The sequence below is a fragment of the Alligator sinensis genome, unplaced genomic scaffold, assembly GCF_000455745.1.
Source record: "Alligator sinensis unplaced genomic scaffold, ASM45574v1 scaffold1536_1, whole genome shotgun sequence".
Lineage (NCBI taxonomy): Eukaryota > Metazoa > Chordata > Crocodylia > Alligatoridae > Alligator > Alligator sinensis.
The window spans coordinates 23,449-38,043 of NW_005843742.1; the positions used below are offsets into that span (position 1 = coordinate 23,449).

Sequence of the window (14,595 nt, forward strand, 5' to 3'; positions counted from 1 at the left end):
CCCTCCCCCCCCCCCCTTTTTTTTTTTTTTTTTTTTGCTTTCTTCTCCTTCCACTCTTAGCCCTCCACCCTTCTTGCTGCCCCAGCTGTTGTTACCGAGAAGGCCTTTAGCAGAAGGGTGATATGGTGTTTGGACCTGACAGGACCAGGCCAGGGCTCAGTCTGGTCCCCTTGACACAGCTGGATCATTGCTGTGGAGCATGCGTTGCTCTGCTCTCCTGAGATTTGCAACCACATTCCTCTTCTTGGATTGGGGTGAGCAGCTGCTTGGCAGGACTCAGGATGGATAATTTTCTGTAAGACGGCCTATGCTAGAGAGCATTGGCCTTGCCAGCAATACTGCAACTGCCAGACACAGGTGTGACAACTCACATTTACACCCAGGTGTGTTGGCAGCAGTGCACAAGGGTCACATCTTCTTTGGTATTCAGCCTTTCACAGAGCCAGGGCAACCGGATGTGACCACCAGCAAGTCCCTTTGCACTGCCCAGCACTGGCAGCTCCACAGAGCCCCTTCCCCGAAGTCCACGGCAGATTTGACACCTCAGACGACTGGCTCCAGCACCTGCTGAGTTCAGCTCCTTTCTGCAGCTCATCAAAAAACATCTGAACTGTAATGAAAAAAGTACACGATGGCAGACAGCATTTTCCACAGCGCACGGTTCCCATTTCCAGCAGCTCTGCCCCCACACACCTGCTGCAGGCCAGATCCGGAGGGCAGTGGGGAGCCACGGCTGGTGTCTGTGGTGTCTCTTCTCTGCCTGCCCCAAGCACAGCAGGCCTCATGAAGTACAACTAGACATACGATTGTATAACACCCTCTAAAACACCGTTCTTTATGTGGTATCTTGGCATTTTTCTGAAAAATATAACATGCATATTAAAGGGTAATGAGCATTGCTACAATGCGCATCCCACACCCCCCCAGCCCACAGACACACACACACACACACACACACACACGAGCACACTTTCAATTGCACATGGATAGGTGTACATACATAGCCGGATGCACGTGCACCCCCACAACACACAGTGAGAAGGGCCATGGCTGTTGGTTTGCTTCCAGCTGCTCTGTCCATCTGGAGGGACTGAAAAGGACGGGACAGGGGTTGTGGACGTGGGTGGCTCACACTTAGTGAGCCAAGGGCCTCCTGGTGGCCTGACCTGGCTCCGTCCCCCTGTACCTGCAGACACACCCACATCCGTGAAGGTAGTGTTGCCAAGTCTTGTGAGAAAAAAAGTGGCATTGCCTTTAAAAACAAGCCCAAAACAAGCCCAGCCCATTTCAAAGATAGGGGAGTGGGGGTGCTTATCAACCCTCAACTCTCAGAAAATTAAATCGACTTTAAAAAATATCAAACCCAATTCTTCTTCTTCTAAGCGGACTTGGCAACACTGCATGAAGGACATGAGTGAGACTGCCCCAGGCCCATTTCACTGCAGCTGCTCTTGGACTCCTGAGAGCCAGGAGCTGAAAAGCAGCCTCAGAGAGATGAGCCCAGAGGCCCCGTACTGGATAATTTCTGGGTTTGAAGCATGTCTAGGGGTGCAGGTGGGTGGGACCGAGGCAAAACAGGGTCAGGCCTATCATGGCCAGGGCCAGTGTGGTCTCTATTTTCAAGGAGGGGAGGAAGGAGGATCCAAGCAACTACAGGCCAGTAAGTCTCACCTCCATCCTTGGTAAAGTCTTTGAAAAGATTATTAAGGCTCATATTTGTGGGAACCCAGAAGGAAAAATTATCTTGAGGGGAAACCAGCACGGGTTCATAGTGGGTAGATCATGCCTGACTAATCTAGTTTCTTTTTATGACCAGGTTACAAAACACCTGGACGCAGGAGTAGGGGTAGATATTGTTTACTTAGACTTCAGGAAGGCCTTCAATATGGTATCGCACCCCATACTGGTGAGCAAATTAAGTGGTGTGACTTGGATGATTACACAGTCCAGTGGGTGGCAAATTGGCTAGAGGGTCGTAACCAAGGAGTGGTGGTGGATGGGTCGGTATCGACCTGGAAGGGTGTGGGCAGTGGGGTCCCGCAGGGCTCGGTCCTTGGACCGATACTCTTCAATGTCTTCATCAGCGACTTGGACGAGGGAGTGAGTTGTACTCTGGCCAAGTTTGCGGATGACACAAAACTGTGGGGAGAAGTGGACACGCCGGAGGGCAGGGAACAACTACAGGCAGACCTGGACAGGTTGGACAAATTGGCAGAAAGCAACAATGCAATTCAACAAGGAGAAATGCAAAGTGCTGCACCTAGGGAGGAAAAATGTCCAGCACACCTACTGCCTGGGAAATGAGCTGCTCAGCAGCACGGAAGTGGAAAGGGATCTCAGAGTCCTAGTGGACTCCAAGATGAACATCAGTCATCAGAGTGATGAAGTCATCAGCAAAGCTAACGCCACTTTATCGTGCATCAGCAGATGCATGACAAACAGAACCAAGGAGGTGATACTTCCCCTCTATCGGGCGCTGGTCAGACCGCAGTTGGAGTACTGTGTTCAGTTTTGGGCGCCGCAATTCAAGAGGGATGTGGATAACCTGGAGAGGGTCCAGAGAAGGGCCACTCGTATGGTTAAGGGCTTGCAGGCCAAGCCCTATGAGGAGAGACTAGGGCACCTGGACCTCTTCAGCCTCCGCAAGAGAAGGATGAGAGGTGACCTTGTGGCTGCCTATAAGTTCATCACGGGGGCACAGAAGGGAATTGGTGAGGCTCTACTCACCAAGGCGCCCCTGGGAAATACAGGAAATAATGGCCATAAACTAGCAGAGACCAGATTTAGACTGGACATTAGGAAGTCTATGAGTCTATGGCTGAGTAATGTCATGAGTCCTGTGAGGCCACGGGGAAAGCTCCCCATGAGGAGTAGACAGCAGTGTGTGTTGGGGGGCCTTGAGATCCACGTGCTCCTAACACCCTGGTGCCTCAGTCTTGTGCTCAGCTGAACGGCAGCTCTTCTGGGAGCCAGGCACTGCCGGGGGGTTGCAGAAATGAAGACATGAATAAACCTCCATTTATTATCACCCCTGGGGGAGCTCGGGAGCAAGCCCTGGTTGTACTGTATTTGGGGTCAGGAAGGGGAATTTTACCTTATGGTGAGATTGGTAGAGACTTTGGGGGTTTCTGTCTTCCTATGGAGTGGGGGGGGGGGGGGGGGCATAGCCCTTTTCTACCTTGAACCTCTTGAGCATGTATTTTTGACATTTCATAGAAGCAGGACATTGGCTGCCGTGGTTCCTGTGCTTTACTCGTGGCAGGTTAGGATGTTACATTTTTCTTGTGTCAGGGCTGAGGGTAATTTTCTGTGGAGTTTAGGTTATGGTTGTATGGGATGGTTTGGATAGGGATGATCATACCTCTAGCAGGGGGCCGGAGTACCTGACCTCTGGAGGTCCCTTCCAGTCCTACTTATCTATGACTTTATGATTTCTCCTCATGTGCAAAATGGGTGCAATGATGGTTTCCTCCCTTTTCCTGCATCTTGTGAGTTGTGCAGGAAAAGTGCCATGGCAGTACAAGAAAGTATGAATGGATGCCTGAGCCTGGAAGCAGAGCTTGTCTTCATCATCACATCTGTTCCCACGTGCCAGGCTGTTCTCCCTTAAGGCAGCTGGTTGCACCTTCAAGGGATGTTACCACAGCTGGGAGCTGCTGAGGCCGTGCAGTGCCTGGGAGTCCGCAATGCCCAGAGCCTTTTGGGGCAGCTGTATTAAGGCCGGCTTATGACATGCAGGGCTTCCTCCACAGAGAAGGAATTCTTTATTTTCCTGGAAAAATAGGATTTCCCCTGTGTTGTGCTAGCAGAGCAGAGTGTAAGAGCTGTGTCAGGGAGGAGAGACTCGCCCAGTTACTGTATGTTTTCTGCTTGCACCACAAGCCGAGGTGTCAGCCCTGCTAATGTGTAAGTGTTTGTGTCTTGCTCCAGCATTTGACATGGGAGTAGCTCTGAAATGATGCAGACTTAATTTACACTGCAAAAAACCCCACACAGGGTAAACAGGCAATGAGACAGGTCGGGCACCCACACAGCTCACAGTGATGTACAAATAAACCGAGGCTTTTAATACTTGTGCCTGCACATTAAACTTCTTGATAGAAACTTTTTCTAACTGCATCAGGGCTTGCTGACCTGTGCAGGAAATTAGCACCTCACTTCCTGAGCACACTGGCTGGTTATACTGGGTTAACTGACGTGTTGTACCAGGAGGTCTCTTGGACACCATCACAGCTATGGTGGGGGAGAGAGAGAGGCTGGTGCCTTGTGTCTGATCTCTGCAGTGATATGGAGAAGAGGAGAGTTCATCATCTCCTCAGCATCTACACTGGAAAAAAAGTCCAGGGCTGTGGGGCAGGGAGTGCCATGCGCATGTGCATGCACACACATGGCTGGCTATGCAGCCAGGCAGGGTGGTGGGAGCAGCCCCAGCAGCTAGCTGCATGCCTGGAAATCTGTGGGGCAGGTATGGAGGGCCAGGGCTTGGGGACTGTCCCTGCACCATCAGGGCTGGTGGCTAAGCTCTGCTGATCCCAGACCAGCATTCACCATCAGATGAGCCCCAACGGCACAGGGGTGTCTGGACATGTCATAGCATGGGGTCAGTCTGGACCATCAGGGCCAAGCTCTGGTGAGTCTGGAACAGTCCTGCACCATCGGGGTAGAGACCAAGCTCTAGAAAGCTCCGCACATCCCCTGTCCCACACACATTGGCAGTGTGTTGGAGGGGGTTGGGGGGCATGTGCCCCCCCCAGATTTCTTTTCTGACAGAGGGGTGCAAGGCACAGGATTCTTGCCTGGCTGGACCAGCACCAGGCAGGAGTTGCCTCTGTGGCCCAGTGGGCAAGACCCAATGCGAGGGTGTGGAGCAGGGCGAAGAGACTCGGTGCTCCCACAACCACCCGGAGCCCCGTGCCAGCCACAGCACCATGGCCGCCCAGACGAGATGTCCCCTGCCCACCCAGTCTGAGCCTGAAGCTGCCCCCAGTGGTGGTAGGAGCCCGTTGCAGCAGTTTGCTGCTGGGAAGTGACAGCAGTTTGCTGCTAGGAGCCGTAAATCTTCTCCCACATCCCTGCACGTGTAGACGCCTGCCTGGGAGCACTTACTCATGAGTAGTTTACTCGAAAGTAAGCGGATTTTGGATGAAATGCACGTGTAGACGTGCCCCCAGTGTCTTCTTCCTCCAGGCAAAATGTTTTGTATTGAGCCTCTCTCTTATCTTTTGCTTCATGATATTTAATGTTCAATTCCACTTTTACACACTCAGTGCCATCTAAATAAGCTGTCACCAGTATCTTCAACTGTCCAACCACAGGAACTTGGGCTCTTGCTAGTAATGCCTGTCCTGTCAGAATTTCCCCTCTGTCGGCACGTTCTGTTCTTCCTCTTGATTAGTGAGACTTCTACAACACGTGGGCACACAATTAATTAACCAATTCCTGCTTTGAAAATACATGGCCCCTTCCCTAACTGAATGTTTCTATTTTTCCCATTGGCACCTTGCTCTTTGTGGTTTGTTGCGCACCCATCAGTAGGTCAGTGGTTCTCAGTCTTCTTAGACACAAGATCCCCCTAATGAGATTCAGGATCCCCTCAGAAAATGCCAGCTTTTAGCTTTCATTTATGGGTTTTTACTACAGAAAGAACTATATACTAATTCTTCTCTTGCAAACAGCCCAGAAAGGCCACAGGAGGTTCCAGATTTTTTTTTGATACTGTGATTCCTATCTGAAATTTTGTGGTTTATCTTCCTGCTTCTCCTTCCCCGCTGCCCCTTCCCCACTGACTCTCTCCCCATCAGCTTCCCACTCCCTGGATCTTCTCTTCTCCCCACTTTCTCTCCTCTCCCCTGAGGGGTTGCCTTTCTCCAAACCAATATGGGACCTTGTCCCTCCACATTGTCCTCAAGTCAGACATCAAAGCACTGTTGAGGGGAAAAGCATATTCTTTTCAGATTGTCACCTTGCAGAGTGGCCTGTCCTTATACCACTGACTACGATGATCTCCACAAGCCCTCAGGCTTCTCTCCTGCATTCCCTTGGGGTCTCATGTTCCCCCAATCTCACCACATACACATCGAGGGAACATTTCTATTCTGGTAACCTTAGACTTTCTCCCCTTTTGCGCTCTGCTCTCCCTAACTCACACTGACACTGGGGGCTCCACACCCTGTGTTTTGCCTGCGACTTCTCACTCCTTTTCACACTTGTGAAGTGAACCTCTGGCCTTTGCTTGCTTCTCTTTGTTTCTTGTAAAGTGATGTTCATTTTAGGGTACATTTAAAGTACAATGAGCAGTTGAGAAGGGCATGCAGAGACATATATGGGGAGGTCATGGAAGAGGTGTGTCTGGAAGGTGGTTTCTCTAGTGGGGCAGCCTCACCCTTGTACTCCAGAAAGCTCCATAGGAGGGCAGGACCCTGCTTCAGGACATGTGTAGTGCTGGAGGAAACATTCAGACTTGGGTAGGGCACGAGGAGCATGGGTCCAGGCTCTGCATGTGTGGCTAGGAGAATATAAGAGCATTGCTCAGACATGAAGGGATGAAATCAAGAAGGCCAAATGGAGTTGCAGCTAGCAAGGGGTGTGAAGAGTAACAAGATGGGTCGCAAATTCGCTGGGGGACTGCACCCAGAGAGTGGTGGTGGACGGGTCTTTTTCAGCCTGGAGGGATGTGGGCAGTGTTGTCCCCCAGGGCTCGGTCCTCGGGCTCGCACTGTTTAACATCATCATCAGTTGACTTCGACGAGGAAGTGAATAGCACCTTGTTCAAATTCACGAATGACACTAAGATGTGGGGAGAGGTGGGCACGCTAGAAGGGAGGGACAGGCTACAACTAGATCTGGACAGGTTACAGGGGTGGGTGGACGAGAATAGGGACGAGAATAGGGATTCAGTACTGACAAGTGCAGGGTTCTGCACCTAGGGAGAAAAAACCAGCAGCAGACCTACAGGATGGAGAACTCCCCTCTCATCAGTGCAGAGGCAGAAAAGGACCCTGGAGTCATTATTGATTCCGAGATGAACATGGGCCGACAGTGTGGGGCATGGTCAGCAATGCTAACCGCACCTTGTCATGCATCCACAGATGCATCTCGAGCAGGTCCAAGGAAGTGATCCTCCCCCTCTATGTGACACTGGTCAGGCTGCAGTTGGGGTACTGCGTCCAGTTCTGGGCACCGCACTTCAGGAGGGATGTGGACAGCATGGAGAGGGTCCAGAGGAGGGCCACCCGCATGATCAGGGGGCAGCAGGGCAGGCCCTACGAGGAAAGGCAACAGGACCTGGACCTGTTCAGCCTCCACAAGACAAGGCTGAGATGGGATCTGGTGGCTGTCTAAAAACTAGCTAAGGGAGACCAGCGGGGAATGGGAGAGCCCCTGTTCCCCCGAGCACTCCCAGGCTTAACTAGGAATAATGGCCACAAGCTGATTGAGAGTAGGTTCAGGCTAGACATCAGGAGGCGCTACTTCACAGTCAGGGCGGCCAGAATCTGGAACCAACTTCCAAGGGAAGTGGTGCTTGCTCCTACCCTGGAGGTCTTCAAAATGAGGTTAGATGATCACTTAGTCAGGGTCATTTGACCCCTGCATTCTTCCTGCCCATGGCACGGTTTCTACAAGCATGTTGGTAGCAAGTTGAGGATCAGGGAAAGTGTAGGTCCCTTACTGAATGGGGGAGGCAACCTTGTGACAGAGGATGCAAAAAACGCTGAAATGCTCAATACCATTTTTGCCCCAGTCTTCACGGGCCAGGTCAGCTCCCAGGCTACTGCACTGGGCAGCACAGTTGGAGAGAAGGTGAGCAGCCCACAGCGGTGAAAGAACAGGTTAGGGAATACTTAGAAAAGCTGGACATGTACAAGTCCATCGGGCCAGACAGGATGCACCCAAGAATGCTGAGAGAATTGGCTGATGTGATTGCAGAGCCACTGGCCTTTCTTGTTGAAAACTCACAGTGATCAGGAGAGGTCCCGGATGTTTGGAAAATGGGAAACATAGGGCCATATTTAAGAAAGGGGAAAAGGAGGATCCAGGGAACTACAGCTTCACCTCAGTCCCTGGAGAAATCATGGAGCACATCCCCAAGGAATCCATTTCTAAGCACTTGGAGGAGAAAATGGTGATTAGGAACAGTCGGTGTGGATTCACGCGGGGCAAGTCATGCCTGACCAACCTGATTGCCTTCTGTGATGAGGTGACTGGCTCTGTGGATGCGGGGAGACTAGTGGATGTGGTGTACCTTGATTTCAGCAAGGCAAGGAAGTCCGGGCTGGATGACTGGACTGTAAGGCGGATAGAAAACTGGCTGGACCATCAGGCTCAGAGGGGAGTAATCGATGGCTCCGTGTCTAGTTGGCAGCCAGTAGCAAGTGGAGTGCCCCAGGGGTCGGTCCTGCGGCCAGCTTTGTTCAGTGTCATCATCAACGACGTGGAAGATGGCACAGAGTGTGCGAAGAAATCTCCCTGTGTCTGTCCCTGGATTGGGACATTTCGGGGTGGGAGGGGAAATGTACCACGCACACACACTTGGGGTTGTGCCTGGTCAAGTGTTTCTGGATTTATTTTGCTTGTATCTTGTCTGTGCTCTATATTTCACTTCTTCTGGGACTGGAGAGGACCACCTCCCACCCCCCTTATTGTGTCCACACCCTTGGTTTTAAGTTTCCCTCCCAGGAGCCTGTGGAACCAGTTTGGGGACTCTGGCCACTTCATCGGGGTTGCTGACCAGTGTTGAAATGCTTGGTCTGCATCCGCAGGGTTCAAATAACGCCAGTTTCTGGCTGGAACCAAGTGATCAGGTCAACAATGTTATTTGAGGGTCAGGCCACCTGGTCTGGGGAGTCTCTCTTCCTCCAACAAGCGTCTTGGAAGAGGCTCAGGCAGGAACTCAGGCTGCCGTTTGCATGGATCAGGGAGTATGCCTGAAGACGAGCTAGAAAGTTAGATCAAAGTAATTTAGACGTATATCCAAAGCATCACTGAACTCAATATATGATGAAAGGCTCAAAATAGTCTGTATTGCTCAAGGTGATTTCTATTAAATCCCTGCGCCCACCCCTGCTTCTCTCTCTTTCTGCTCAATAAAAGGCTGTCTGGCTCAGCGCGCCCAGCTGTGAGTGCCTGAGGGCAGAGGGGTCAGAGATGTGCTTTGCTCCTAGCAGCGCTCGGATGATTGTTAACTAATTCACTCCTAGCTGAGGTTTATTTAGGGACCTCCAGGCTATAAGGAGTACCCGGAGATACTACTAGTGGGCAAAACACCCGCAAGGCTGGCTGGGTGCGTGTACCCCGGCTGCACAGAGTCCCAACAGAGACCAGTGCCTGGGTGGTGGCAGCATTACCCCAGGCTGGTGGGAGGTCTCCAGGAAGCGGGGCAGCTGGACACGGGCTCCCCAAGGGAACTCCCAGAGCGTGGTTTTGGGCATGGCGCAGTGAGGTGAGGGGCTCAGTGTAGTCGTGCCCCGTACTGTGCTGCCACAGAGCGCACCCCCAGCAAGCCTGCCGATGACACCAAGCTGGGCGGAGGAGTCGATACACTGGAGGGGAGGGCTAGGATTCAGTGTGACCTCGACACATTGGAGGATTGGGCTGAAAGGGATTCAATGGGGTTCAACAAGGACAAGTGCAAAGTCCTGCACTTAGGACAGAACAATCCCCTGCACCGGTGCAGGCTGGGGGCTGACGGGCTGGGCAGCGGCTCTGCAGAAAAGGACCTGGGGGTGACAGTGGACAGACAAGAAGCTGCATATGAGCCAGCAGGGTGCCCGTGTTGCCAAGAAGGCGAACGGCATCCTGGGCTGCATTGGTAGGAGCGGTGCCAGCACGTCCAGGGACGTGCCTCTTCCCCTCTATACAGCTGTGGTGAGGCAACAACTGGAGTGCTAGGTTTAGTTTGGCACCGCCCTCCCCCACCCCGGCTCCACTTCAGTGCAGAAAGGATGTGGACAAACTGGAGAGTTCAGCAGAGGGGAACAGAAATGTTTCGGGGGCTGGGGCACGTGATGTACAAGGAAAGATGCGGGGAACTGGGCTTATTTGGTCTAGAGATGAGAAGACTGAGAGAGGACTTAATAGCAGCCTTCAACTCCCTGAAGCGGGGCTTCGAAATAGGATGGAGCTGGCCTGACCTCAGCGAGGGCAGACGACGGAACAAGGAGCAATGGGCTCCCGTTGCAGCCAGGGGACTTTAGGGCAGATATTAGGAAGGATTTTCTCCTTAGGAGGGTAGTGAAACCCTGGACCAGGTTCCCCGGAGAGGTGGTGCAAGCTCCGTCCTTGGAGGTTTCCCAAACCCGTCTAGACAAAGGCCCGGCTGGGAGGATCTAGCTGGGGCTGGTCCTGCTTGGAGCAGGGGTCGGACTAGATGTCACCTCCTGGGTCCCTTCCAGCCCTCACCTTCCTTGCTTCTCTGCCTCGTCCTCATTCCCAGGAGGCTCCGGGGAGGCGGGTGGTGGGGCTCCTGGCAGAGCATCCGCGATGGCCTCGGCCGTGCCCTGCTCACTCTGCCCCCTGCTGCTTTCCTGCAGGTTGCGGTGCTGCCATCGCACAGCCCTGTGCCTCCTCACACACACACACACGCACACACACACATATAAATGTACACAGCCTCGTGCCTCCTCTCTCAGACAGACACACCCCACTGTCTCATCTTGCACACACATATACACACAGCACACAGTAGTGCCTCCTCTCTGTCACACACACACATGCCCGCACCCCTGTGCCCACACAAACACACACACACACACACACACACACACCTGTACCTCCTCACAAATACACGCACACAGCCCAGTGCCTACACACACACACCCCCATCTGCCTCTTGATAAACACACACATACATGTAGGTACACACCCTGTCTGCCCACACTCACATACACACACACTCACCTGTACCTCCTCACACACACATCCCACAAACACCCAGAACCTCCATGAATACACATGCACACAGCCCAGTGCCTCCTCTCTCTCACACACAGACACACCGCAGTGCTGCATCTTGTGCCCACACACATTCACACAATGCACAGACTTCTGTGCCTGTTCATACACACACACATACATGCACTCACACCCCCCTGGGCCTGCTCATACTTACACACACACACCTTTGTGCCTCCTCTCACACACACACACCCCACCCCTGTGCCTCCCCAATACACACACAGACATCCACACACACACACTACACACCCCAGTGCCTCCTCTCTCTCTCTCTGTCTCACACACACACATCCAGACACACCTCTTCATATACACACACACATACATGCATGCACACACCGTTGTGCCTCCTCACGTACACACAGACACACACACACCCTGTGTCTCCTCACATACACATGCAGACAGCCTGGTGCCTCCTCTCTCACACAGACACACCCCAGTGCCTCATCTCACACACACAAATATTCACACACAATACACTGTAGTGCCTCCTCTCTCACACACACACTAATGCACGCATCCCTGTGCCTCCACACACACACACACACACACAGATACACACAACTCTGTACTTCTTCATACACAAACACATGCATGCACACCTGCACTGTGACTGCTTACACTCACACACACACACCCCCTGTGCCTGCTTACACACACATAACCATATGCCTCCTGTCACATACACATATTCCTCTGCCTCTTCCAACAAACACACACACATATAAATGCACCCCTGTTCCTACACACACACATACACACACACTCCTGTTCCTCCTCACACACACACACACACACACACACACACACCCTTGTGCCTCCTTATACACCCTCCCACATTGCCTACTCTCTCTCACACACACACATCCATACACACCCCTCTTCATACACACACATACATGCATGTATACACCCCGTGCCTCCTCTCACACACATACACACATCCATGTGTCTCCTCCCACCCCCGTGTGCCTCCTCTCTCACACACAAACACAGCTACTGTGCCTCCTCACGCGAACACACAAACATGACACACCCCAGTGCCTCTCTCTTTCTCTCACACACAGACACACCCACACACACCCCTCTTCATACACACACATACATACACACGCACCCACACACACACCCGTGTGTCTCCTCAAACACACACACCTATGTTTCTCACACACACAACCGTGTGCCACCTCACACACATACCGTTCCTCCCCTGCATGCACACACACACTTGTGCCGCCTCTCACTCAGACAGAAAGACACCAGTGCTTGTCTCGCGTGTGCACGCATGCACACACACATACTTGTGCCTCTCTCTCTCTCACACACACACACACACACACACTCACCCCTGCGCCTCCTCACACGCACCCGCACGCAGCCCGGTGCCTCCACACAAACACACATGCTCCCCAACCCCACCTCCACCTCTGCCTCTTGATAAGCACGCACATACATATAGGCACACACCCATGTCTCCTTACACTCACACACGCACACATATACACCTGTGTGCCTCACCACACACACAACAATTTGTGTCCTCACAGACACACACACTCACCTGTGCCTCCTCACACACACACACACCAACAAACACCCAGTACCTCCATAAATACACATGCACACAGCCCAGTGCCTCCTCTCTTACACACACAGACACACTCCAGTGCCGCATCTCGTGCTCACACATTCACGCAATGCACAGACTTCTGTGCCTGTTCATACACACACACATACATGCACACACACACCCCTGGGCCTCCTCACACACACACACACACACAAACAAACCCCACCCCTGTGCCTCTTTACATACACACACTACACACCTCATTACCTCCTCTCTCTCTCTCTTTCTGTCTCACACACACATATCCAGACACCCCCCTCTTCATACACACACATACATGCACGCATACACCCCTGTGCCTCCTCATGTACACACATCACACACACACCCAGTGTCTCCTCACATACACACGTAGACGGCCTGGTGCCTCCTCTCACACAGACACACCACAGTGCTTCATCTTGCACACACAAGTATACACACACAACACACTGTAGTGACTCCTCTCTCACACACACACATGCATGCACCCCTGTGCCTACACACACACACACACACACAGATACACTCAACTCTGTACCTCTTCATACACACACACATGCATGCACACCTGCACTGTGACTGCTTACACTCACACCCCCCGTGCCTGCTCACACACGTATAACCATATGCCTCCATTATCTCGCATACACACATCCCTCTGTGCCTCTGCCCACAAACACACTCATACACACACCCCTGTGCCTCCTCTCACACACCCGTGCCTCCCCACACACACACACACACACACACATCCATGTTCCTCCTTATACACCCCCAGTGCCTCCTCTCTCTCTGACACACACACATCCACACACCCCTTCATCTACACACATGCTTGCAAATACACACCCCTTGTGCCTCCTCACACACACACATCCATGTGCCTCCTCCCACACACACCTGTGTGCCTCCTCTCTCTCACACATACACACAGCTACTGTGCCTCCTAACACACACGCACACGCAAACATGACACACCCCAGTGCCTCCTCTCTCTCTTTCTCACACACACACATCCACATCCAGACTCTTCATACACGCACATAAATGCACTCACACAGACACACCCTGTGCCTTCTCACACTCACACATACCCGTGTGCCTCCTCACACACAAACACCCATGTTCCTCCTCACACATACAACCATGTGCCACCTCACATACACACACCCCGGTCCTCCCCCACATACAGTGTGTGTGTGTGTGCATGTGCCCCTCATTGTGCTGCCTCTCACTCAGGCAGACACACATGCATGTGCATCCTCTCTCACACCCCGTGTGCCTCCTCACACGCACACACAATCCTGTGCCTCCTCACACACATACTCACAGACACACACATATACCAACACACCCTGTGCCTCCTCACATACACATGCACACAGCCCAGTGCCTCCTCTCACACACACAGACACACCCCAGTGCCTCATCTTGCACTTACATGCGCGCACGTGCACACACACACACACACACACACACACTTCTGTGCCTCTTCATACACACACACACACATGCCTGCACACACATACCCCTGTGCCTCCTCACGTACATACAGACACTCACAGGCACACACACACCCTATGTCTCCTCACATACATGTGCACACAGCCCGGTGCCTCCTCTCTCACACAGACATCCCAGTGCCTCATCTCGCACACACAAATATACACACACAACACACTGTAGTGCCTCCTCTCTCACAGACACACACATGCACACATCCCTGTGCCTCCACACACACACACAGATACATACACCTCTGTACCTCTTCATACACACACATGCATGCACACCTGCACTGTCACTGCTTACACTCAGACCCTCCCTATGCAAAGGAGGTACATGGTCCCACTAGGGGGAATGCCATACTGGATCTGGTATTGGCAACGGGGGATGACATGGTAGGGGACCTACAGATCGGTAGCCATCTGGGGGTCAGTGATCACCTAATAATAGAATTTAGCATAAGACGTCGAGTGTGTAAGGTAACTACTAGGGTGAAAGTGCTAGACTTTAGGAAAGCTGAT

The 14,595-nt window shown here is 52.5% G+C and overlaps 1 protein-coding gene across 1 annotated transcript in view; it reads left to right on the top strand.

The window, feature by feature from the left end:
* LOC102384011 (NACHT, LRR and PYD domains-containing protein 3-like) overlaps positions 1–14,595 on the top strand; it is a 27,092-nt gene that overhangs the window by 9,154 nt on the left and 3,343 nt on the right. The gene's annotated exons all lie outside the window — the stretch shown is intronic.